Genomic DNA, 25,901 nt, shown 5'->3' on the forward strand with positions numbered 1-25,901 from the left:
AATGACCACATTCCCCAAGAAAGGTGACCACCAGATATTCCTCAGGGAACTCTGGGGCTGAATCATTTAGAGCAGCATGTCCAAACTGACGTCATTAAGAGTTTAGTACAATGAAAATACATAAAGTCAAAATGAAGAAAATATAATTAAAATTTTTCATTTGACAATTCACTTTAGTTGGCAACTCAGTACCTGTGCTTGTTTCAGTGGCAAAGTTCTATTTTTAATAAGAGATGATGTTCCTTCATAGATAACTCTAGTAAATTACATAGAAAAAAAATGTGCAGGGCCTGTTGAAAAACATGTTGGAAAAGCATGAAATTCAATCAACATTGATATGCACCTTATAGAAAACTCATATTATTTAAACTGGGTACTTTCATAAGGATGTAATTAATAGTTATATCAAAACAAGAGGAGAAAACTGAACATATTGGGAGTAACAGGGAACTATACATACAAGGAAGAGGATCTTTAAATTTCAGTTGGTAACCACAAAACTTTACTTGGAAAAACCTTAAAACCACAAAATTTCTTGAAACACATCTAAACCGATTTATCTATGCTATTCTTATTGGATGTTAATATACACTGGAATGATACTCAATGATTGTGACAGTTACCAACAATGCTTGCAAAAATATATTTTAGCATATCCAATAAAAGAGCACAACCATCATTAACAGTTGGTTTTAATTCTTATATTGGATATAATTGCTTTGTCTGGGTATTCCAGAGCCATAACTAATGACTGTCCCTCTAGCCAATCCTCCCTATAGGTCCCCCTTGATTGGTTAATACTTCCAAGTTTATACATATATTGAAATAAAACTAATATAGTGCCAGAATAAATAAGAACCCATATGTTGCCAATTTTGACTTTCCTATACTTTCCTGTAAAGTCTGTCTCACACTTTGAGGATGTCTTTATTGTTTGACAAAAATGTAAGAATCTTCAGTATTGTTTTTTTAATTTCTCAATCAATAATCCCCTATTAACAGAGCTATTAATTTAAATATAATTTTCAATGATGAACTTTATCTTTGCTAAATTATTAAAAATAATGCACACATAATTTTATTCTGAATGGAATGGCTCTTTAACTGGAAGCAATCATTGTTTAGAGAGAAAAGCCTTCCTTACTTGTATGTTAAAGGGGGCTGGAAAAGCCCATAAAGTATCCCAAGTATAAAATTTTTTAATAAATTAAATAAATTACTTATGAATTTTATTTTAATATTTGTTTTTAAAATGAATATGTATGATCACATTGTTTTTTCTTAAAATAGAAGAAAATAAGGATTGGTTGTCTTTAAGAAATAGTTCCTAAAATTTTAATAAAATTAATTAATTATTGAGTTATGATTAAACAGTAATTTTTTTCTTTCCCCATTTAGAGATGTCTGGTATTTTTTTATAGAAGACAATAATGGACCTATGCATAGGAAACCCTTGAGTGACTGGAAGAGTGGATGTGTAACCACAATTGTTGTAATGCCAAGAACAGATGAAGCAAAGGAGGAGACATAAATAAGCTTTTCACACAACTTAAATAAACTTTTTAATTTTTTTTTGTCTTTTTGCCTTTTCTAGGGCCGCTCCCGTGGCATATGGAGGTTCCCAGGCTAGGGGTCTAATCAGAGCTGTAACCGCCGGCCTACGCCATAGCAAGTCAGGATCCAAGCCACATCTATGACCTACAACACAGCTCATGGTAAAGCCAGATCCCTAACCCAATGAGCAAGGCCAGGGATTGAACCTGCCACCTCATGGTTCCTAGTCGGATGCGTTAACCACCGCACCACAATGGGAACTCCTGAAATTTTTTTATACCATATGTGCTCACATGTTGTACTGTATTTCTTGGTTGTTTTTATAGCTGTCATTTTATTAGAAAAATTATGAGGCAAATTAGTTCCCCATAAAACAGAGCTATAATTCTATTGAAACAAGTTCAAGTTAAGCCAAGTAAGCAACTCCCTTGACATTTTTATTATATATTTTTTTTCATTTTGACTTTTTACTTTAAAAGTTTTTTAAATCCAAAAACCCCAAGATTTTCATTCAACTCAGAATGTCACAGGTTTCCATCTCATCTTTCATAAAACTGCAGGCATACTTTTTACTGATCTGTCTGATACAATGTAAAGGTTTTCCATGTTTGCTTTGAAAATGAATAAGATGTCACAATCATCAAACACACCTATTATTTGTAAAAGGCATTCTTCAAGTTTAAGATTATGTGACACAATATGTGCTTTAATGCTTTGACTTAAAATGACAAATGGTGATCTAACTATTCTGAGAAAAACTCAAGAGCAAGAAAAATTTATGTATTTTAAAAGTATCTAAAAAAGCATTTAAAATAAAGTTTGTACCTGTCTAGATGTGGCCTGTAAAATTTGTGGTTTTCACACCTACCTTAATTCAAAGATATTTATACTAAATTATTTATCTCTTTAAATTAACAGTTCATATTTTTCCTTAGTAAAAGCAAATCACATATCAGTGATTTAAGAACTCTGAAGAGCAATTATTCTTGCAAAGTTACTTGTTGTGAAAACACCTTAGAAATGTTCAGTTCTATGCTAGGTACCAGAAGTAAGAGTGGGTCATTTAAACACAGCAGGCTTTTTATTAAGCATAATATTGAGTGAAAGGAATACTGTGATTAATTACATTTTCTTACTTTGAGTTAAAAAACATTTACTTTTTTTGACTCTTGAAATTATTTTTTTCCTTAAAATGTCTCTTAGCACACAGAACTTATAAGCCAAACACAGGGCAGATAGTATTTTACAAAGAATTTGAGTTTCAGTCTTTAATTTATGACCTTAGATGTGTACCATGAATCTATGACCTTAGGTAAATAGCCTAGTCCATTTGAGTATAGTTTCTGCCTGTGTATAGTAAGAATACCAATACCTATTCAAATGACTTTTGAATGAAATAAGAAAATACAAGTAGAAGTGGTTTGTAAATAACAAAGGACTTAAAGAAGATAGTACAAAATTTTCTAATGAATATAATCAACTCAGATGACTCAGAATCTAATATCTTAGAATTATGGTTCATAATAAAAATTTGAATTATAAAGGATTTCAGTGATGAATATAAACAGTATATGGGATTTGTTTGATCATGTACTGACTCTGGGAAGACATAGAGATATGTTTGTAAATAAAATATACATATTAGCCTACTTCAATATTACTTCTTTCCTCAAATTTTAGAATACATCCTCTTAAAAAAGATAAGTTTTCAAAGGCTCATTATTTTAGAGCTCTTTTCTCTAAATTACTAATGCCAATGTATTAATCAATGTTTCAGGTTACAAAAAGTAAGATTTAAATAATATAAACAGAAAGGTAGTTTAAATTTAATGAATCTATAACTAAAAATGGTAACAGTAAATTTATGGAATGAATCTACTACGTTATCATGATCTCAGTCTAAAGAGATACAATGTAGTATAAATAAATGAAGTATTTTAGGAATTTTTTTTTCTCTATTACTCTAATTGCAAAAGGACAAGGTAAATTTTTACTTAGCCACTCATAGCAAGACAGAATTTTATTCTACAAAGCTGTAAACATAGATGTCTTCAATTTCAACTTATAAAAATTATATGGGAAGTAAGGTACGATAAAGATATTTTGTCTTAAAATACTGTTAGTTTTAATTACTCTGAGATGATAATACTAAAATTGAAATCTTTCACTTGTTGAATAGCTATTTCATTTGTTGAATAAAGCTATGACCCTTGAGCAGTAAATGCACAAGATTCTCAAGATTTTTTGTACCCATACAACTCGACAGCCACATGTAAACCAATGAAACTGGAACACACCCTCACACCATGCACAAAAATAAACTTAAAATTGCTTAAAGACTTAAACATTAGACAAGATACTATCAAACTCCTAGAAGAAAACATAGGCAACACATTGTCTGACATCAAATTTACAAACATTTTCTTAAGTCAGTCGCCCAAAGCAACAGAAATAAAAGCAAAAATAAACCAATGGGACCTGATCAAACTGACAAGCTTTTGCACAGTAAAGAAACCCTAAAAAAAAATGAAGACAACTTACAAAATGGGAGAAAATAGTTTCAAATGATGCAATTGACAAGGGCTTAATCTCTAGAATACACAAACGACTTATACAACTCAACAGCAAATAAGCCAACAACCCAATGGAAAAATGGACGAAAGACCTGAATAGACATTGCTCCAAAGATGGCCAACAAACACATGAAAAAAATGCTCAACATCACTGATTATTAGAGAAATGCAAATCAAAACTACCATGAGATACCACCTCATACCAGTCAGAATGGCCATCATTAAGAAGGCCATGAATAACAAATGCTGGAGGGGTTGTGGAGAAAAGGGTACCCTCCTGCACTGTTGGTGGGAGTGTAAACTGGTACAACCACTAAGGAGATCAGTATGGAGGTACCTTAGACATCTATACATAGAACTACCATATGACCCAGCAATCTCACTCTTGGGCATATATCTGGACAAAACTTGCCTTGAAAAAGACACATGCACCTGCATGTTCATTGCAGCACTATTCACAATAGCCAAGATATGGAAACAACCCAAATGTCCATTGGAAGATGATTAGATTAAGAAAGATGTTGTATATATACACAAAGGAATACTACTCAGCCATAAAAAAGAACAATGCCATTTGCAGCAACGTGAATGGAACTAGAGTCCCTCATACTCAGTGAAGTAAGTCAGAAAGAGAAAGACACATACCATATTATATTGCTTATATCTGGAATCTAATATATGGCACAAATGAAACTTCCCACAGAAAAGAAAATCACTGACATGGAGAACAGACTTGTAGTTGCCAAGGGGGAAGAGTGGGATGGATGGGGAATTTGGGGTTAATAGGTTCAAACTATTGCCTTTGGAATGGATAAGCAATGAGATTTTGCTGTATAGCGCTTGGAACTATAGATAGTCACTTATTACGGAGCATCATAATGTGAGAAAAAAGAATGTATATATGTATGTATGACTGGGTCACCTTTCTGTACAGTAGAAAACTGACAGAACACTGAAAACCAGTTATAATGAAAAAAATAAAAATCATTATATAAAAAAAGATTGTACCCATACAAAAACAAAAAGAGCCATAATATTCTGAAAAAATAAATTTTATAGTGATACAAAGAAAAAAACATTTTATTTTTGATATTAAATTAAGGTCCATTATTATTATTTTTTACTTTTTCCTTATGCAGGAGATACAAACACAGTATCAATCTTCCCTTGCTAATCCTGAAGACATGAAATAAACAATAAAATCATTTACATTACCTCATTATCCTCTGAAGTGGCTGCATCCAAAATATACCAAAATGGACTACTAAGTATTTCAAAAGTCTAGTCATAGCTACTACATTTAGTGAGTCTGAAGATGTTTCAGTACCTTCCCTAAAAATATGCCAAATATACAATTTTACTGTAAAAGTTTTAATGTAAATTAAAATCATTTTTACCATGTGGAATAAAGTACTTGAATCGGAAAAATTAATTTATCTTATATGTGAACTTTCCTCATCTAATAGTCAATATAAATTTGAACAAAGGGGAGTTCTATTGTGGCTCAGCAGTAAGAAAATCAGCTAGGATCCATGAAGATATGAGTTTGATCCCTGGCCTCACTCAGTGGGTTAAGTATCTGGCATTGCCGTGAGCTGTGGTGTAGGTCACTGACTTGGCTGGCTTGATCTGGCATTGCTGTGGTTGTAGTGTAGGCTGGTAGCTACAGTTCTGATTTGACCTCTAGCCTGGGAACTTCCATATGTCATGGGTGTGGCCCTAAAAAGACAAAAAAAAAATTGAAAAAGGGAAGCAACTGAAAGGCCCTCAGGCATAGTATATTCAACCTTATCTTCACTACTGTGGTATTTTAATGGCTTTAAGAGAAGAAAGATTCTCCATTACATAAATACACAAAATAGCATTTTATTTACTTTTGAATTCCTATAATTGCTTTATTACAGATATATGAAGTATTTTTAAACATTTTTATATAAGCAAGATGCTGGATATTATCTTTCTTTAATGCATGCAAATAAAAAAATAGGTGTGTTAAAGGGAACATTATATCCAGTGCGAAATGGGGTGTGCAATTTGGAGGGGCAAAAAGCAGCAAAATTTTACACTAAGAACAGGTTAATGGGGAAATGAGATATTAGTATTGATGATGGAAGAAAAGATAAGGTGCCATTTGTCAGAAGCTTCTGGTAGGTATTAAATAACTTGTTTCTCCAGTAGATCCTTGTTCATTTTCGTAGTGTGTACATGCATACGCACACACATGCACACACAGAATAAAGGCCCCTTTGAAAATTTCCAGTCTTGTACCTACTGAAACAAGGGGAAAAGGTTTTGTTCAAACATAGCTCTGACAAACTGAAGAGATAAGAGTACTTCCGGACACCTAGACTTCATGGTAGTATCAACTATTAACATTATAATAGCAAGAAATGAAGATAAGAGTTGGTGGAAATGAAAAAAAAAAAAAAAGAGGCCAAAAGGTACGATATTTCAGAAAAGATTTTCAGCCCTATAAATCCAGAACAGATACATTCCTATACTCAAGGAGCCCCCAATCAATGAAGCTAAAGGGATGCTCCACTATCTGAATTTTTATTTTTCATTAAAACTACTTGTGTTCTATTTTCAATGAAAAAAACTTAAGGACTATGTTTTGATCTTACATTCCTTTGGATTTTACACAACCACAGAAATTCATCTTTGAAACTGGCATGTATTAGTTTCTATACTTTTAGGATTCAGTAAGATACTTAGATTGAGACATAGTCCTTTCTGCCTACTGAGAGTTTTCTACCACAAAATAACTTTAAAATATATGCATTCCACTTGGTATCACTATTGTACATATACATCTGTAGGATAATCAAACCTGTTGGAAACCTTTTTAATAGAAACTATCGAAAAGCATTTGCTATTTTGCAGTCAATTGCTAGGACACAGTTTGATATTACAAGATAGAGAATGTGAAACCATAGCTTTTCCTCAACAATAGTTATATTTTTCCAACTATTTAAAGTAACAGTGGAACTAAACTTAGATTTCAACCAGTTAGGCATTTATGCCTGAATTAGATTAATTAACAGTCTTTTATCCCAAGCTACCATAACACATTTTCAATATGGAAATTAAACATTATTATGTAAATAAGACTACAGGCAGACTTATGACAACATATTTTCATTATTGGTCAAAAACATTTCCATTTCCTATTATTATATCCCCTTCTAGAATTGCCTATATAAACACATACATTTGCAATGTACATTACACAAACTATAATAGTGAAGATGATATTCATTTTCATAATTCTTATACATGAAAGACTAATCTTTAAGAAATTTTCTGAAGATAGTTTAATGTCTAGATCATTTAAATACTTTGCAATATGAAAAATTATATAGATCATGTTTTATTGAGCAACAAATGAGTTTTACTTTAAATGTGCCTAAGTTACCTGCTGTGACACTGATGTCATCTTATTCTACTTTGCTATTCTGTTTTTAACTCAGCAGCAATAAATAAGAGCAAGTTTTGAGGAAGGTCATTATTAACTTTAAATGTGAACCATACTGAATGTAAAATACTGTTCCTGATGCTAGCAGAGCCTTTGAATTCTGAAACAGGATATTATGAGATTTTTGTATAACTACATACTCATCTTTTTTTCCATAAACCTCATAGAATTTCCAATGAATCACCCGTAGGCACAAAGTTAAACATGCCTCCTGGGGTACAACCTTTTATTTCTTCTTCCTATAATGACTTATAGAAGGAAAAAAATGAATCAGAGTTTTTAATTTATAGGTTTTATTTAATGCAGTAAATGGTTACTTTTCATGTTTGTAAAATATAATTATGTTGACAAGAGGGTAGTTTATAGGCAATTAATTTTGATTTTGCTGATGTCAATTTGCATTCTAGGGCCTCAATGAAATATATAGATGCCTTTGCTACATGTAGTTTCTTTTGGAAAGGGGTGTTGACACATTTCCTTTACCAAATACTTTCTCTTAAGGTTTATATATTCATTAGCTATATATAAAGACATAGGCCTTCAACTTAGGGAACAGGATACACTGTGTTAATACTGAGTATCAACATCACAAACACCCAAATATCTTCAGTGCTAGAGTCAGTACCTCCCTAGAAACATTTTGAGATACACAATAATATCTCATAACCAATTCAAAGTATCTTCCTCAAACACATCTAGGAGAGTAGAAGTTTTAGCCTGGTATCTTTGTTAAAATAAAGTTGTAAGTATAGAGAGAAAATCCATATCTTGTGTACATTGGATTGCTTCCAAGCTACTCTTGACCACTGAGGAACAAACTTGGATATTTTAAGAGCAGACATTTTCATGGAAAGGGAAGAAAAAACCCAGAACATTGAATGGTTTTTAAAAAAATAACAGGACCTAACAATAAGGATGTAGACAAATTTTGTAACTCAATTTCTTGGGATATTACATACTTTAGAGTTTTTTAAGGCAGAAAATGCCAGAAAATAATGGTACCTTCTATTAATGAGTTACAAAATAGCAATCCAGCGAGACTTTGAAAAAGTAAAAATACGATTCATGTAAAAGTAAGAATACCATTTTTCAAACAGGAAAATATACATATAGAAGAAAATTTCTAGGATGTTAAATAACTTTAAAGAAGGAGTAATATGTCCTGTTTGAAAAATATATACAGATCTTTGTGTATATATATATGTATATATTAAATAACATTATTTCTACGCAGATATTTGTGCATGCACACACACACACACACACACACACACACACACACAGATCTTTGGGCTTGGGCCAGTATTTAAACACGAAAGAATACCATTTTTCAAACAGGAAAAAAAAAATATTTACACACACACACACACACAGAGATCTTTGATATAAGTATCAGAATATGACATTAGAAATGCTCATATATTCAGGCCTTCCTCAACTGAAGGAAGTTGTATTCGGATAAACCCATTTTATATTTAAAAATGCTGTAATTAGAAAATGCATTTAATATACCTAACCTCTTAAAAAACACAGCTTAATCTAGCTTACCATAAACATGCTGAGAAATGCTTACATTAGCCTAGAGCTGGGCAAGATGAGCTAACACAACATCTGTTTTATGATTAAGTGTTGAATACCTCATGTAATTTATTGACTATTACACTGAAAGTGAAAAATAGATTGTTTGTAAGTGTATTGGTTGTCTACCCTTGTGATTACATGGCTGACTAGGAGCTATAGTTCACTACTACTGTTGCCCAGCATCAAGAAAATCATACTGTACCACATTATCACTAATCCAAGAAAACATCAAAATTCAAAATTGAAAGTATGGTTTCCACTAATTGTGTATGACTTTCTCACCATTGTAAAGATGAAGAATCTTAAGCTGGGGACCGCCTATATATGATACGTCTTTTTTTTTTTTTTTAGGGCTGCTTCTGCAGCAAATGGAAGTTCCCAGGCTAGGGGTCAAATTGGAGCTATAGCTGCTGGCCTATACCACAGCCACATCCCAGCCACGTCTGCGACCTACACCACAGATCACAGAAGCACCAGATCCTTAACCCATTGAGCAAGGCCAGGGATCAAACTTGTATGGATGCTAGTTGGGTTCATTATCCCTGAGCCACAAAGGGAACTCCCTGATATATCTATTTTATACATAGTATACATTTCTGACTATATGCCCATAATATATATAGACCAGGTGAGCATATTAATAAATTAGAAGTTCTTTATAACGTGTCTGTGTCTGATGCACTTAAAAATATATACACCTGTCTGAGTGTAAAACTGAGTTAATTCTCAAAATATGAAACACACTGAATCAAAAATTGTTTCTTGATATTACATATATATCTATATACATGTACACATGTATATCTATATACATGTACAAACATATATGTGAAATTACAGGAGAAATTATTATTTCTACCCTAATTTATAAAATATAAAAAATTCACCAATTTAAAAAATATAATATTTTTTAAAGTATTATGAAAATGAGTAGAAATTTTCTGTTTAGGTGGTGAAAAAGTTTTGGAAATAGTGATTATGGTTTTACAATATTATGAATGCAATTAATGCTGCCAAATTGTACACTTAAAATGATTAAAGTCCAATGTTGTATTATATATATTTTACCAGAATTGAAAAAAACATCAATATGACTTAAAAACATACTATACCATATCATGTTCAGGCCAAATCAAGTTTAAGGGAATATAGAAAGTACAATTTTATAAGTACTTATTGGTCAAGATTGAATATGTTTGTTTAGATTCTAACAGTAGGGTAAAGGGAATAATTGAATAATTATAATTTCCTCAAATATTTATGTATCCTTAATATATATATTTTTTGTCTTTTTGCCTTTTCTAGGGCTGCTCCTGCAGCATGTGGAGGTTCCCATACTAGGGGTCTCATCAGAGCTGTAGCCACCAGCCTACACCAAAGCCATAGCAATGTGGGAACCGAGCCGCTTCTGCCACCTACACCACAGTTCAAGGTAGTGCCGGATCCTTAACCCAGTGAGCAAGGCCAGGGATTGAACCCGCAACCTAATGGTTCCTAGTTGGACTCGTCAACCACTGAGCCATGACAAGAACTCCAATATATCCTTAATAAATTTTAAAAGGCTTGCTAGAATATATATAACATAAGTTGTCTCAGTATATTTTTAAATTTATTTTCAAATAAAAATTCTCTTTACATACATATCAAAATTCAAAATTAAGTATTTCCACTTCATTTCTGTTTTTTTTCAAAGTATGTATCTTTTTTACATTAAAGATCTGTGGAATATAAAGATTGGAAATGTGTATATATATGCCCCTTATATAATAATTCATGAGTGTTATCCTAAGATGGGACCATTTCTTTCTTTATGAACCATCAATAAAAATGCACTAGATTTCTCTTTTTGAAAAATATCAAACTAAACACTGCAGGCAACATGTTTAAATCAATTTGTAAATAAATGACTCACAAGTCACCTTACACGTCTAGCACAGCAATATGTTTTTCAAATATAAAATTACTCACCACAAACTAGGGAGGAAAGTCAAGGAGATTAGAGATTGCTGGGTAGGACAAGGCCTTTAAAATCAACATGAGAAGAGGAAACTAAAAAATGGCTTTAATTGTTTCACTATTATTGAAAATCCCGATTCACCAAAACTATTATGGAGTATTCAGACCCCCAGAAATATGGTTGTAACCAAAATACATCCAAAGTGTTTCATTAAACATAGAACTTGGAACCTTTAACCAGAGAGAGATTGTTAGAGACAGTGTTACGGTACTTCTTGGTAGTAGTAATGCCACAGAATTTCCCATACCTACAGGAAAGCTCAGTAAATCAGCATAGGGAATATTCAATGTGTACTAAGAATAAAAGAAATATTTTGAATTTCAAAAAACATTTGTAAAAATGAAGTCTTTTTTCCCCCCCTAACTTGTATTCTAGTAAGACAAATCATCTTGTACACTTTCCCTTTTACATTTGTAACACATGAAATTGCCCAGTAGGAAGGAGAAGTGTGTACACTATCCCATTGATCTCTGTTTATTGTTTTGCATTTTCAATTTTTTCAACTTCTTTTGAAGTACAACTTTCTCCCCAGCTCACAAAGAACACTAATAACATCAACAGAGTGTTCATAAGGGTATTTATATTTTAAGAATAAGAAAGGAAAAAAAAATAATGTTCTTTTGAATACCTGAAAGAAGAAAGTTTTACTTTGATTGTTATCTTGTGCTGACAGAAATCCTAGCATGAGAATTTAAATATGCTTGAAAGAAATGGACATTGTGCTAGGGGATATTAAATCTCTAACCCCCTAAAACCTCAGTGGCATTTCCCATCATAATTATAGAGCAAAAACCTTCTTACCCCCTACCTTCTAGGTTTATGGGTGGGAATCGCAAAAGCCTTACCAAGTTGGAAACAAATAAAAACTGCCCTTTTTGACTTGTTAATGAAATAGTTCCAGCATTTTTAGTCACCATCTTAATAATCATGCTGTTAGTAGATTATATTCAAGAAAGATGTTCATTTAAATGAGTCTATTCACTCTTTGTAGAATTCACAGAAGAGTCTTAATATGAATAAAAGAATTACTTTTTTGTCAATATGAGGGTACTTTTCTAGATCATAAGCAATACATTTACCATTTAAGAATGTATTTTATGACTGATAAGTCCATAAACACTGTGGATTGATTCTACGTCAAACACAAAACATAAAAAAATCATATACGATTTACAAATATGCCATTTATTTGTATAATAGCCATTAAAAAGATTTATATCAGATTTAAAATTTGAAAGTAAATATATACTGAGCTGAGAATTAAAAACATAGCTATATTTATTTCTATTTTGCTACTCCCTTTTGTATACAAATATAGGCCTTAGATCTTAAGAATGAAAGATGATTCAAGTTCAGACTCCAATAACGCTGAGTGAGAAAACATTCAAAGCTTATGTTTTATGAGAGAAAAAAAGTAACTTTACTGAAAATAAAGGAGTATTATTGATATAAATATTTGAGAAAAGATAAACTATAAGAGATATGATCATTTTTTTTTGCTTCTTAAAAATATGTGGTATTAATCTGTCCTAAAAAGTTTCTGAGGATATGCAATGAATAACCTATAGTAAATTGCCTATGTCTTTATCCTTCTCTCAAAAGACAAAATTACTTGATCATGACATTCTCTGTGGGAAGTAGTATACATTATATCACATGGAGAGGAGTTTACAGATCAGTCCAGTCAAAGAAGATTGTTATATCCAGAAATAGAGTAAACCCTTCATAATACTTACTTATTGGAAGAGTAGGTAAAAATAATTTGATTAAATTTTAATTTTTAGAAAATGAATAGCTGGAAGCATCCAAAGTACAGACAATGACTCAAACAACAATATCTACTTGCATTATTCTTAGCAGTTTAATCATTTCTACTATAAAAGTTGTAAAATTATTTCTAGCTTAAAGCCAAAAATTCCTATTAGGATTATCTTTGAATGATCTACTCCCTACATAGGGTTTTCAAATTAGCTTAATATATAAATAAATAGTCTTTAAAATTATGTTCCCTCCAAAACAAAAAGTTGTGTAATAAACTCAAGTTATACAATAAACTCCAAATCAAATAACTAGACAACTTAATCTTTGTTTGCATTCCTAACCTACATGGACTTTGAATAGAAGCTTGGAAATTTGAGGTTAAAACAAAACGAATCATTTTTTCCTTAATGTTTAGGAGTCAAGGATGACAGTAAAGTATGCTTTAGTAGGTCACTGTCTAATACTGTGCCACTTAACTAGGTAATTAGGACAGATCTACTATATAGAGAGCTGACAAGTCTGTGCCTTAGAAGTAAATTGTAAGTTAGAAATTCAGCGTTTCTGATAAATGGCATGAGAGATCAATTCAAGGGAGACTCAGTGGTGGGGATACACTAAGGGGTCATTAAACAACGGGGGCTTGCAAAACAGACAAATCTGGATTTGAATCCCTGCTCTAGTACTATCTTGCTATGTGATCTAAGGTTAAGTTATTTCACTTCTTTGAGTCTATTTTGTCTCTCCCCTGTAAAATCGGAAAGAGTAAGTATCAGCTTTGAAAGACTGTTGTCAGCAGTTCATGTAATAAAATTATATGGAGCCATTAGTACCGGCTGGCCTATCATAGTAGTTTCCTTACATCACTCCATTATGTAAAACTTCTTCTGATCCTTTCTTTCATATGGGAGGCTTCCCAACCAATAGCTTTTATTTATTTATTTATTTATTTATTTTATTTTATTTTTTTTTACTGTGCAATGGCTTCAATACTTCCTACTTTATATATGTGGTCCAAGGAGTGATAAAACCATGTCATTAGCCTGTTGACTAGCATCAATAACAACCTTACACTATTTCCTACTGCCAATTTTCCCTTGTCCATGTCCAACAGCTCCTCCTTACTATATCTCCTACCTCCCCTCCACCTTGCTTCTCTAGCTTTACAATTCATCAGATTTTAGTGTAATCTCAAGACATTAAGAAAATGAAAGAATTTTACCTCAATAAAACATTATAGGGCTCGGCCCTTATTAAACTTGTTTCTTCAATAATTAAATTCCCTAAGTTGCTTTCTACCCTAGGAAGTGGATAAGTTCCAATTTTTTATTTCTGGTCAATTCTTCCAAACAATTGTGAAGATGAAATGAAGTGCCAAATCCCATTGCCACTTAATCCAACAAAACTACTTTTATCCTCAAAGCATCTTGTTCAATCACCCTATTACCATATTCATATTTTCAGAGACATTATATAGATAATGACAGATTTAAAAATAAAATCATTAATGACAGGGGCTCAATTCTTTTACATAGGGTAAGCCAAAAGTCTTTCATGTTGTTTAACATGACATTGTTGTGGTTGTTGAAAAATCACAATTTTCAACATCATTACAAATAATCCACATTAGTCAACAGATTTCCAGAGAATTTTAGACTATATCAATGATTACACTTTTAGATTGCAATATATTATGCTGTGTAAAAGCCTTATCAAATACATGAAAATAGTTTTATAAATAACTAATACATAAAAGGTCTCGTGGCCAGGAAATTATTCTAAACTAATCATACAGTCTAGAGCTATCATTTCAAATTGTCATATAATCAAAGAAGATATGTAATCCTTATTAGAAAACACATATTAGGGTTCAATAATTTACTATTTCAAAATAACTCCTATTTTGATTTACATCTTAATAGTAAGTTTTCCAAATGTTTTTAAAATAAATAAAATCTTAAAATAGCTAAGAATTTTAATACTTTGCTACTAACATCCACTGGAGTTATTTATAGGGCTAGAGTCAGATGGAGCTGTGTAACATTTTTCAGCCATCAGGCAACACAGTCCAGGGATCTTTCGTCATCTTTGCAGAAGGTAAGACAAAGGTCTAATACAATATCTACAGAACCCAGAAGAGCTCAAAGAATTGTTATAGAAAGATGCGTTTCAGAAAAAGTTGCCCTAAACAATTCTATTTCATTCTGTTTGTTAATCATCACAACACTATATAATATCACCTTGTTCCTTTGTTTTGCTTGCCTCTTGTAAATGTAAGCTCTATGAGAATATAGAAAAATAATAATAACACATACATGGAAAGAGTGTCTACTTTTCTGTAATCTATAAAAGATGCTATCTATATATATATATATATATATATATATGTATATATATTCTAAACTACCTTTATTTATTGTTCATAGTATTTAGTTCTGCTTCTAAGAATTTTATCACATCATTTTTTTCTTATATTAATCATCTGCTTAAATCTCTCCCTTCTTTGAATATATAAAGATTTTGCAAGGCAGGTGTTAAGGACTATTAATAGAGAATTTTCTATAAATAACAAATACTGGTATGTAAAAAAAAGGATGAGACCAGTTAACCATGGAAAAGTGAACTTTTAATGTTTTTTAGCTATTAAGAGACAAGAAACATGATTTTTTGACAGTGTGGTATTCTTGCCTCTTGGAGTTTGAAAAAAACATACCTTCAGGCAAAAGTCTTAAGTAATCAAGCTGCTAACCTCCTTCCAAAGTACCATGCTGCAAACCATGTGAGCTGAAAATGGAATGTCATTAAAGAGGTTTTCTGTATGGCCGTGTTAAATACCTACCAATAGAGGAAATAAGTATCTGTCAGAAAAATTCCAGCCCCCCAAAATGGGTGGGTCAGTCGGTGTGTCCAAAATCTTTGCTATTATAAAAGTATATACACATTCTTAAAGTTTTACTGATATATTCACAGATACAGGTAGCTAGGTAGCTAGAGAGACAGACACAAAATGAGCATAGACAAAATCAGCATACTGTATTTTTTTTTTTAAGGATATGGAGTTTTAAAGTATCTTCTCCTCCTTCTATGGCTCTGAATTATTTTGCAAGCCAAGCATTTGTGTATGGCAATTGATTATTAAAAATGAAGGGATACATTTTAGCAGGTTGAGTAGTTTGCAGAATCTGCTTTTCTCTATCTTTGTAGTGCACAAATCACTGACCTTGGATTGCAACAGATAATGTGTATGCAACATGAAAAAGTGTTAAAGGGAAGAGTGAACACGAAACAAAACAGAAGCTGAGTTTATTCATCTATCCACTTCAATTTGACATCTCTACTCTCTCCCTTGCAATTTTTCTCTATTCATTTTAAAACACATTACTTTTTAAGTGGATAACATTTTTTTTCAATATGTGTATTATTAAAGAAATGGTGGAGGAGTAAAGTCTTTAGCATATACAGATAGCTTAATGCTGGAAAATTTTTATACATAATTGTAAGACTAGAAGTTCAAATTTTTCTACTTGTCTCTTCCCCATTTTATAAAGATTTATGAGAAGCTCTCTCCTTACAACAGTTCTTAAAACTTTGTATGTCAACATACCAATATATCTTTACCCAATAGATGCAATTTATTTTTTAATATGTCAGATCTGCTAAGGCAAATCTCTTTTGGGTAGGGGGAGAGACAGCTCAATAGATTGCTGAATCATTTGAAGTTGTTTATAATTAGACTGAAACATAGACAACCTGCAGACAATTTTCCTTCAATGATGCATTTATTTTGTCTTATTTAGGTGACAGGCAGGAACTCAGTTTTCTCTTTTTTTTCCTGTGAAATTAACAAGCATTACAATCTGAATATTTTGAGCTCTGCAAAATAATACTGTAAATTTATTTCAATTAATGAAATAATCCATTAAGAAAATTAAAACTAAAAACAGTCATTGCTTCTTAAAAATCTTTCATAGACATAAATTTTCCATTAATTTTAGGATTTTTTTTACATAAAATATTTTATTTTTATTTGTTATATAATGATTTTTATTTATTTTTTCATTATAGCTTGTTTACAGTGATCTGTCAATTTTCTGCTGTATAGCATGGTGACCCAGTTACACATACACGTATAGATTCTTTTTTCTCACATTATCATACTCCATCATAAGTGACTAGATATAGTTCCCAGTGCTACACAGCAGGATCTCATTGCTTATCCATTCCAAAGGCAATAGTCTGCAGCTATTAACCCCAAATTCCCAATCCATCCCGCTCCCTCCCCCTCGGCAACCATGAGTCTGTTCTCCAAATCCATGATTTTCTCTTCTGTTGAAAGGTTCATTTGTGCCGCATATTAGATTCCAGATATAAGTGATATCATAGGATATTTGTCTTTCTCTTTCTCCCTTGAAAAAGATACATGCACCTGCATGTTCATTGAAGCACTATTCACAATAGCCAAGACATGGAAACAACCTAGATGTTCATCAACAAATAATTGGATTAGGAAGATGTGGCATACATACACAATGTAATACTACTCATCCATAAAAAAGAACAAAATAATGCCATTTGCAGCAACATGGATGGAACTAGAGACTCTCATACTAAGTGAAGTCAGAAGGAGTTAATTTTATTCTTTTTAATAAGCACTATTTTCCTTCAAAAATATTCCTAAATAGATAGGTTTTTCTTTATTTATAGATTTATATAATCCTTAGAATTCAATGCATTATTACATAAAATCCATGATAGTTTAGCAAAAATATACACCTATTCTAGATAACATAAGGAATGATTAGTTTCTAAGACTATAACCAAATCATATAAATGTAGCTTTTGTCTGGGTCCTCAATACAAAAAAGAGAAAAGGTGAGTCTTTTTAACATTTCTTCCCATTACAATGATTATTCACAATTCAAGATTATTGCAGTAATTTATCATATTACTCAAAATAAAATTTAGCATAGCACAATGATAGTGTCACAGAGCTGATGAGAACATATTACAGCCTGTGTTCATTCACACGAGCCAGATGCAGGGCAATGCCCAGGCACACATGTGTTTCTTCCTACTACAATTAGATACCTGAGGCAAACTTCTATTGGAAAGGTCTGGATGCCTAAAGTCTCTACATTCCATGAATTTCATACTTACTATGCCAGAATTATAATGTCAAAAAATAATCTGAACATTTGTATAACCCTTCACTGCCAAATAAACATTTGAAAAACAAACTTGCAACAGCGGAAAAATGCCCTGTGCCTTTAACCAGAACCTCCCTGGACTTCTCTTTGTTACTCTTCCCAAGAAATTTTATTTTCTCAATATTACGGTAGATTGAAGAATTTTTGGAGTTCCCATCTTGGCTTAGTGGTTAATGAGACCAACTAGCATCCACGAGGACATGGGTTCAATCCCTGGCCTCACTCAGTGGGTTAAGGACACCATGTTGCTGTGAGCTGTGGTGTAGGTTGAAGATGCAGCTTGGATCACGTGTTGCTGTGGCATAGGCTGGCAGCTACAGCTCTGATTGGACCCCTAGTCTGGGAACCTCCATATGCTGCTGGTACGGCCCTAAAAAGCCAAAAAAAAAAAGAATTCTGTAGTTGCAGTGAGCCCTGTGTTATTGGTATTGTCATGTCACCTGGTGCTTAACCTGTGAAATCTTTCCTTGAACTCCAAGGACAATGAGTCTGCAATTTAGGAAGACTATCAACACATACAGTTCCTCTGTTGGCCAGGAAGTGGGCTAACAGGTGTGGCACATGCTGACCCAGTCATTTTTATGATAATAATTTATAATAATATTTATGTTATAGAGTCCTTAAAATTTGCCAGCACTGTGTCAAGTGCTTTACATAGATCCATTCATTAACTCTGCATGACAGCCCTCTAAGTGGATATCATCTCACACACATACACACAAACTCACATTTTAAATGCTCGTTGGTCACTCTTACATAAATTATAATATAAATCCTGATATTTCTACTTTGAAGTGCAGTGTTTCAAACTTTAAATATGAAGTAAATATTTGAAATATTCATGAGAGGATTTTAAGCATCCAATGAAGTAAAATGATGGTTAACTGTATGCATCAACTTGGCAGGGTCATGATGCCTGGTACCCAGATATTTGAAGAAACATTATTTTGGATGCTTCTGCAAAGGTTTTTTTTTGAATGAGATTAATATTTAAATCGGTGAACTTTGAGTAAAACAGATTGCCTTCAATAATGTGGATGGGCCTCATTAAAAAAAAAAAAAAATACACAGTTGAAGCCTTGAAAGAACAAAGACTTACCTCCTCTAAGCAGGAAGAACTGCGTGCAGACGGCCTTTGGATTAGAACTGCAACTCTTCCCTGGATCTTCAGCCTGCCAACCCACCAATCTTAAATTGGCTTTACCAAGCCTCTCCAACCCCACTAGCAACTCCTTAAAAATCAATCTCTCTCCTCTCCTCCCTTTACTTTTCTCCATTTTCAATTTCTGCTTGTCCCAGAAGCAGCCGGATCTCGCGAGAACTGCAGAGTTTTAAGCAGCAGGTAGGGGAGTTCTGGGATGACAAACAGCTGGTGCCCCAGCTGCCCCCAATCCCAGACTCACTGGTATGGAGTCTGGCTCACTCCATCTACCAAGAAAATCGTAATCCTCACAGACACCTTGCGCCCCCCCTATATGTACATATTTTGCTGTTTCTGTTTCTCTAATATGGGTAAGGAATTCTGACTATTATGGGTAAGGAAGATAAAATAAATTTAAATATTAAGTATCACAAGTTTTAATTACTTTTATTAGTAAAAACTCGCTTGATTTTCATTACAATACTTAAGGAAAGCAAGGGAGGTAGTATATTTAATGATGTTTCATAAATAAGAGTATTAGAGCTAAGAGAGTTTAGATAAAGTGTCTGGGACCCCCAGTTTCAAGGCATTGCTGGATTTGAACTCAGGTTTTGTGACTATTGTTAATGGTGTTCTTGGTGTCCATAAACTATTAATCTACCCAGTCCTTGGTCCACAGCCACTTTGTAGTTCCAGCTATTCAACAGAAATGGAAACTCAACAAGCAGCCTCCATTCAACATAATCCCTGTGACTCTTACATGGCAAATAAAAGAACTGAGTGCAGAGCTAGAAATAATTACGCCTCACAGTTTTACCTCCTTTCCCCCACTCTGGATTAAAAAAAAAAAAAAAAGTCTCATTCAATTAAGTTAACTTGGCTTTAACCAAAAATTTCTGAAAAATTGAATGTGTATGCACAAAAATTATGAAAACTAGCACTACCTCCTCTCCACTAACTACCCTCTGTTCTTATTTTATCTTTTGGGAACAACCTTGAAAAAATGAATTTTAAAAGCAGGTTAAGTTTTGAAACAGAAATTGCTTCCTCCACATTTAATGGGAATTATATAGGAATTCTAACGCTAAAGAATGTTAGCCTTGTTTATGTGGCCTAAAAGGAGAAATGAAAATAAAATATATTTCTCCATATCTTAAACTATTCAATAGCTCCTTCAGTCCATAAGCAAGAGAGTTCAAAGCCTGAGGCCAAGGAAAGATGATGAACACATGTGAGGCAATGGCTCTCATATACCTCAATCACCAGGGCCTTATGTAAGCCTCTGGTTAGTATACGTGGTTGCCTGAAAAAAATACTGTACTCTGAAGCTATAATTTTAAGCAATATTCACCCTCTAAGGAGCTGGAAAATTTGGCAGAATATCAGCAGAGTTTTTTTATGAAACAACTGTAAATCGCATTAAATATCCTCAAATTATTTTCAAATACTGTTCTGAAAAGTATTCCTTTGGCTTTGGGGTCAAAAACCTTGATTGGATACATACTTTTCCTTTTTACTTCCTCCTCAAGCCCCTGAGAAAGCCGAATAGTGTTATAAAAAGGCAAAAATACTCAAATTAAGGGGAATAGAAGAGAAGGAAGAAGAGGAGGAACATTTGTAAACTGGAAAACAGGAAAAAATGATGTATGGCTTATCAGATCCTTGGGAAAAAACAGAATTCTAAACTGGTAGTTGGTAAAGTTGAGAACCAAATTGATTTACACAGCAAAAAGTTCCCAAGCTTGGGCTTTGGTGGAATCCTCCCCATTAAAAATGGAAATGGCTGTGAAAAGGGTTTAATGTGTGTTCTGTCCCTCAACAAATGAAGCTTTCCTATTCTACCGTCAGAGCAAGTGGTTTACTCTCTGGAAAAGATGAATGAGAATGTCTGAATTGAGAGAGTCTAAGACAGAGTAGAATACTTCAAATACATACATATCAAAGATGCTGAAATGGAATTTTTACTTCAATAATTTAACTATCCCTCCCACGTGGTCTCCTTTACTTTTTATATTCTTCATTAGATTGTGGGGAGAAGACCCAACACTATGAAAAATGCATCAGGAAAGCAAACTAAAGCAACCCATTAGTTAGCTCTATTGGCCTAGAAATAGTACTCTAAGTGCCTACCATTTGCCAGATACTGTTCCAAGAACTTAATCTATATTAATTTGCTTCATCAACACAACCCAACACAGATGATTGTAACTTCTATCTTTCAGATGAGAAACTTGGGGCACAGATACACTGTAGAGTTTGTCCAAGTGGTTGAGGCTGAGGTTTCTGTCCAGAAAATTTGGATCCATAGCCTTTACACTTAAGAACTATCCTTTACTGCTTGGTGAGAAAGAATACATACTCCAATACTGAATCAGAGAAAAAAAAACTATGAGAAAGAGAAAGAATATGAACTGCCCCAGGAGTGATCCTTAACAGACTTAAAGGTCAAAAACTGTCTCCATAGGTGACTAACTATGAGATAAAATTATTCACCAAAAAAATATTGATCATTATTTGAAAAAACTGGAATTGGATTAAAAGAATTATGTTGGAGAAAAATGTTTATTTGCATGCCTTTTTCATAAATTTTGTCAAGTAATATTATTTTAACCGGTTAAAATATATGATTGCCTATAAAATCCTGATTGCAACGTTTTTAATTTTTCTGAAGTATTTCCATAATATTTTCTTCATAGCCTACATTGATGTATTAGGTTAACAAAAATTATGTTAGTATCTGCATCTCTACAACATGATCTATGTTTCATTATCTTGGCCATCTCTAGAAGTTTCTCCAAATCACAGAAAACAAGACTTTAAAAATAGCAACCTTCTCCAATGCATAAAAAAATGAAAAAATATCAAATATGCTAATTAATGTTCAGCTTTCCTTGACAAATTTATTAAATTTTTATTATTTCTCATAGCCTCAATATTTTTCCTCAACATTTTTCCTACCTTGGTTTGTATAATAGTAACTTGGGATGTTATATTTGAATTTACAGGTTATATTAATGAAAATAATTTCTCTGAAGTGAAAAAATTATCTGTAAATATTACCTATTCCTTGAATCCCATGGTCTTTTAGGATTCATATTTACCTTGGTCAGTAATAATTTTTATTTCTTTTTACAGCCACACCTGAGGCATATGGAAGTTCCTGGGCTAGGGGTCAAATCAGAACTGCAGGTGCTGGCCTATATACCACAGCCACAGCAACACTGGATCCAAGCTGCATTTGCAACCTAAACCACAGCTTTTGGCAACGCTGGATCCTTAACCCACTGAGCGAGGCAAGGGATCAAATTCACATCCACATGGACACTGTGTAAGGTTTTTAACCCACTTAGATACAATGGGAACTCCATTTATTTTTTTGAATTCTGAAATCATAAATTTTGATTCTGAAATCAGTACTTATAAAGTATAATTTTATGTGTTGATAATGGGATAACTATGAAAATGGATCAGTTTCTCAATTTTCTAAGGTCTATTTTCAAATTTTACTAGTATTCAATAGTAGCAAAACTATTTGCATATTATCAAATATACTCTTGGATTCTAAATTCAGTTTAAATTCCAAACACAAAAGTGCTTCACCACCTCATTTCACAGGTTGGATAATGAAGTTGCCATCCTTTACCAACCATGGTTCAAGACTTTTCCTAGTTACACCTAATGTCTCAGGATTGAGGACTACAAATTTTGTAAACCTGATTAACTGCAGGTCAGTTGTCACTTGCTTTTGAAATATGAGCATGTTTCCTTGATACTGTACATGGAGGAATTTCCAAGACATGGAGCTGTTTTGAGTAGCTTCCAGAAACATCCCTTTGTAACACCTTCTTAACTGTGATTTCCTAATCACTATGCAGAAGATTTCACTGCCTAATTAAAGGACTGGTGCAGTGATGAAGATAAAGAATACAGAGCAGGGCTGCAAGCTAATCTACAAGCAAAACACAGGAGCTACTTGTCAACAGTAAGGGCATATTTTATCGACAGCTATGTCCAATAAGGATGAGTTATGTGGTAAATATTTAATATTAATATATTTCTTCCATGATTGTTACCTCCTTCATTATCTCTCACTGTGCTCGGTAAAATAATTAATACATTAATTTATTGAAATGAATTTTTGAATGCAGAATTTTTAAAGAATAATATCCATTCTTAATGGAAAAATAACCCTTATTGTAGTAATTGACAATATATAAATCTGGTGAAGTATAAGCAGTTAATCAAGTTAACTGTTCAGTGTATTGGTAAAATTCTGTTTTGAAAATATGCAATAGATGCCATATTAATTACATATGTTTGGTAGAGAGACAGTATTCACAGAGTTGCCATCACTTTTGTGTAAGAAGCTAGTAGCTCAATACACACATGAAAATTCAGTAATTTACAAAGGGAATACACATATTGTGATAGACTAGAAGGATTCAAACTTTAAAGCCAGATACTCCATCAATTGTTAGCTCAGTACAATTATCAAGTTACATTAATCTCTTTGAAACTTAATTTCCCCATCTTTTAAAAAAGAGAGAGGGGTAATAATCCTATCTATCATGTGGGATTTTTGTGACCATAAATAAGAGGTATATAAAACACGTGAGGACATACTAGCCTTTTTTTCTTTTTTTTCTTTTTCTTTTTTATGCTTTTTGGGGGCTGTACCGTGGTATATGGAAGTTCCCAGGCTGGGGTCAAATCAGAGCTACAGCTGCTGGCCTATGCCACAGCTACAGCAACAAGGGATCCTAGCTGTGTCTGCAACCTACACCACAGCTCACGGCAATGTCAGATCCCTGACCCACTGAGCAAAGCTAGGAATCGAACCTGAATCCTCATGGATACTAGTTGAATTCATTTCCACTGTGCCATGACAGGAACTCCTAGACTTTTAATAAAGGTTTATCTCTCCCAACTAGATATGAGACCAGCTCCAAATTACCCATGACAAACAGAAAGAATAAAGATCATTTTAAACATAATCGCCAAAATCTATTCACTAAAATCTTTCATATTAAATTTATAATTTCCATAAATGTGTATTATATTTCCTAATATGACCCAGGTTCTGTAAATGTCCATGGAAAGTCATAATAGATATAGGAACACAGAGTAGAACTGTACATATCTACATCCATGTCAATGTCTATATTTCTATAGCTTTCTATATCTGTACATTCTTGTATAGTCTATTTATAAGCATATGTGTGTGTGAAAATATATGTTATACATTTACTCTGGGGCAAGTGAGAATAGTTAAGAAAAGTATTTTGAATAATTAAAAATATTTTAGCAAGCAATTAAATGAACAAAATAGACAATTGAGAAATGAATAATATTTAGTAAATGCTAATTTAAAAAGAATTTTTGAGTAGTAGTGGAAGACTGTGGTATATATGGTATATATACATATAACTAAAAATTAATCATGCCATTAAACTATGTCACCAGAAATAAGAAAACTTTGGATTACTTTAAAATACTCCAAGCTTCTGCCATCAAGTTGTATGTAGTCTGTTAAAGAATCCTTTTACACTTACCTAGAGATTGAAGGCTAAATTTGAATTGGGATTTTCTTAGAGTCCCTAAAGTGGAGAAAATGTATAAAGAATAAAATGAACTGTTGTATTAGGATTAGTATTTTTTTATGTACAAACTTATATTAATTTTTTAAAATACAGCTATTACAAAGACATTTTTAACAAAAATAATATTGTATATTTATAATGCCAATTAGTTCTATTTTGTCTCAGAGACAAACTTTCCTAGTAAAGACATAAAGGTACTAAAAATACAACCAGGAAAGAAAGCAGGGGTAGATTATCCTTAAATCTACTATAGCAATTTTCATGTTATTTTGCTTACCAAAAGATGAATACTCTTAGGGAAATGTAAATTTTAAAACATTCAAACACCCTGATCACTTGAGTAGGTTCATACCACATGTTCTTCCTTTATTTTTGGTATTTGGCCCAGATTGCTTAGAGTTCACCTAATTTTGGTTTTCCATCTCTTCTTAGCAATATATTTGTAGCAGGGCAGATGGCTGCCAGTTTCCTTTGAAGTTAAGTGTAATTAAGTTTTTGTTGATAGGATTAAACAGAAATAAAATACATCACTTATGAGCCTGGGACTTTACACTTCGGTGTTATTTTCTTCCAGGCTTCTTTCCCAATTCATGGAAGCTGTAATAATGGATTTACCAAGCTGGGACCATGTGGAAAAGAAGTCGACATTCCATAACATGGCAGAGGGACAGGTTCAGTAATTCCTGCATCCCTGAGTGATGATATGGAACTGAGCCCCTGAACAGCCTGGAACACTCCCTCACTTTAAGGCTATTGCAGGACAGAAACATAGAAATCTATAGTATTTAAATCACACAGAGTTCCTGTCATGGCTCAGAGGAAACTAATCTGACTAGCATCCATGAGGACACAGGTTCAGTCCCTGGCCTTCCTCAGTAGGTTAAAAATCCTGCATTGCTGTGAGCTGTGGTATAGGTTGCAGACATGTCTCAGATCCTGCGTTGCTGTGGCTGTGGTATAGGCCAGCAGCTGCGGCTCCAATTTGACCCCTAACC

At 32.9% G+C, this 25,901-nt stretch overlaps 1 protein-coding gene across 2 annotated transcripts in view; it reads right to left on the reverse strand.

Moving 5' to 3' along the window:
- CADM2 (cell adhesion molecule 2) overlaps window positions 1-25,901 on the reverse strand; it is a 1,078,779-nt gene that overhangs the window by 572,610 nt on the left and 480,268 nt on the right. The window lies entirely within an intron of this gene.

This window comes from Phacochoerus africanus, chromosome 1 (genome assembly GCF_016906955.1).
Source record: "Phacochoerus africanus isolate WHEZ1 chromosome 1, ROS_Pafr_v1, whole genome shotgun sequence".
NCBI lineage: Eukaryota > Metazoa > Chordata > Mammalia > Artiodactyla > Suidae > Phacochoerus > Phacochoerus africanus.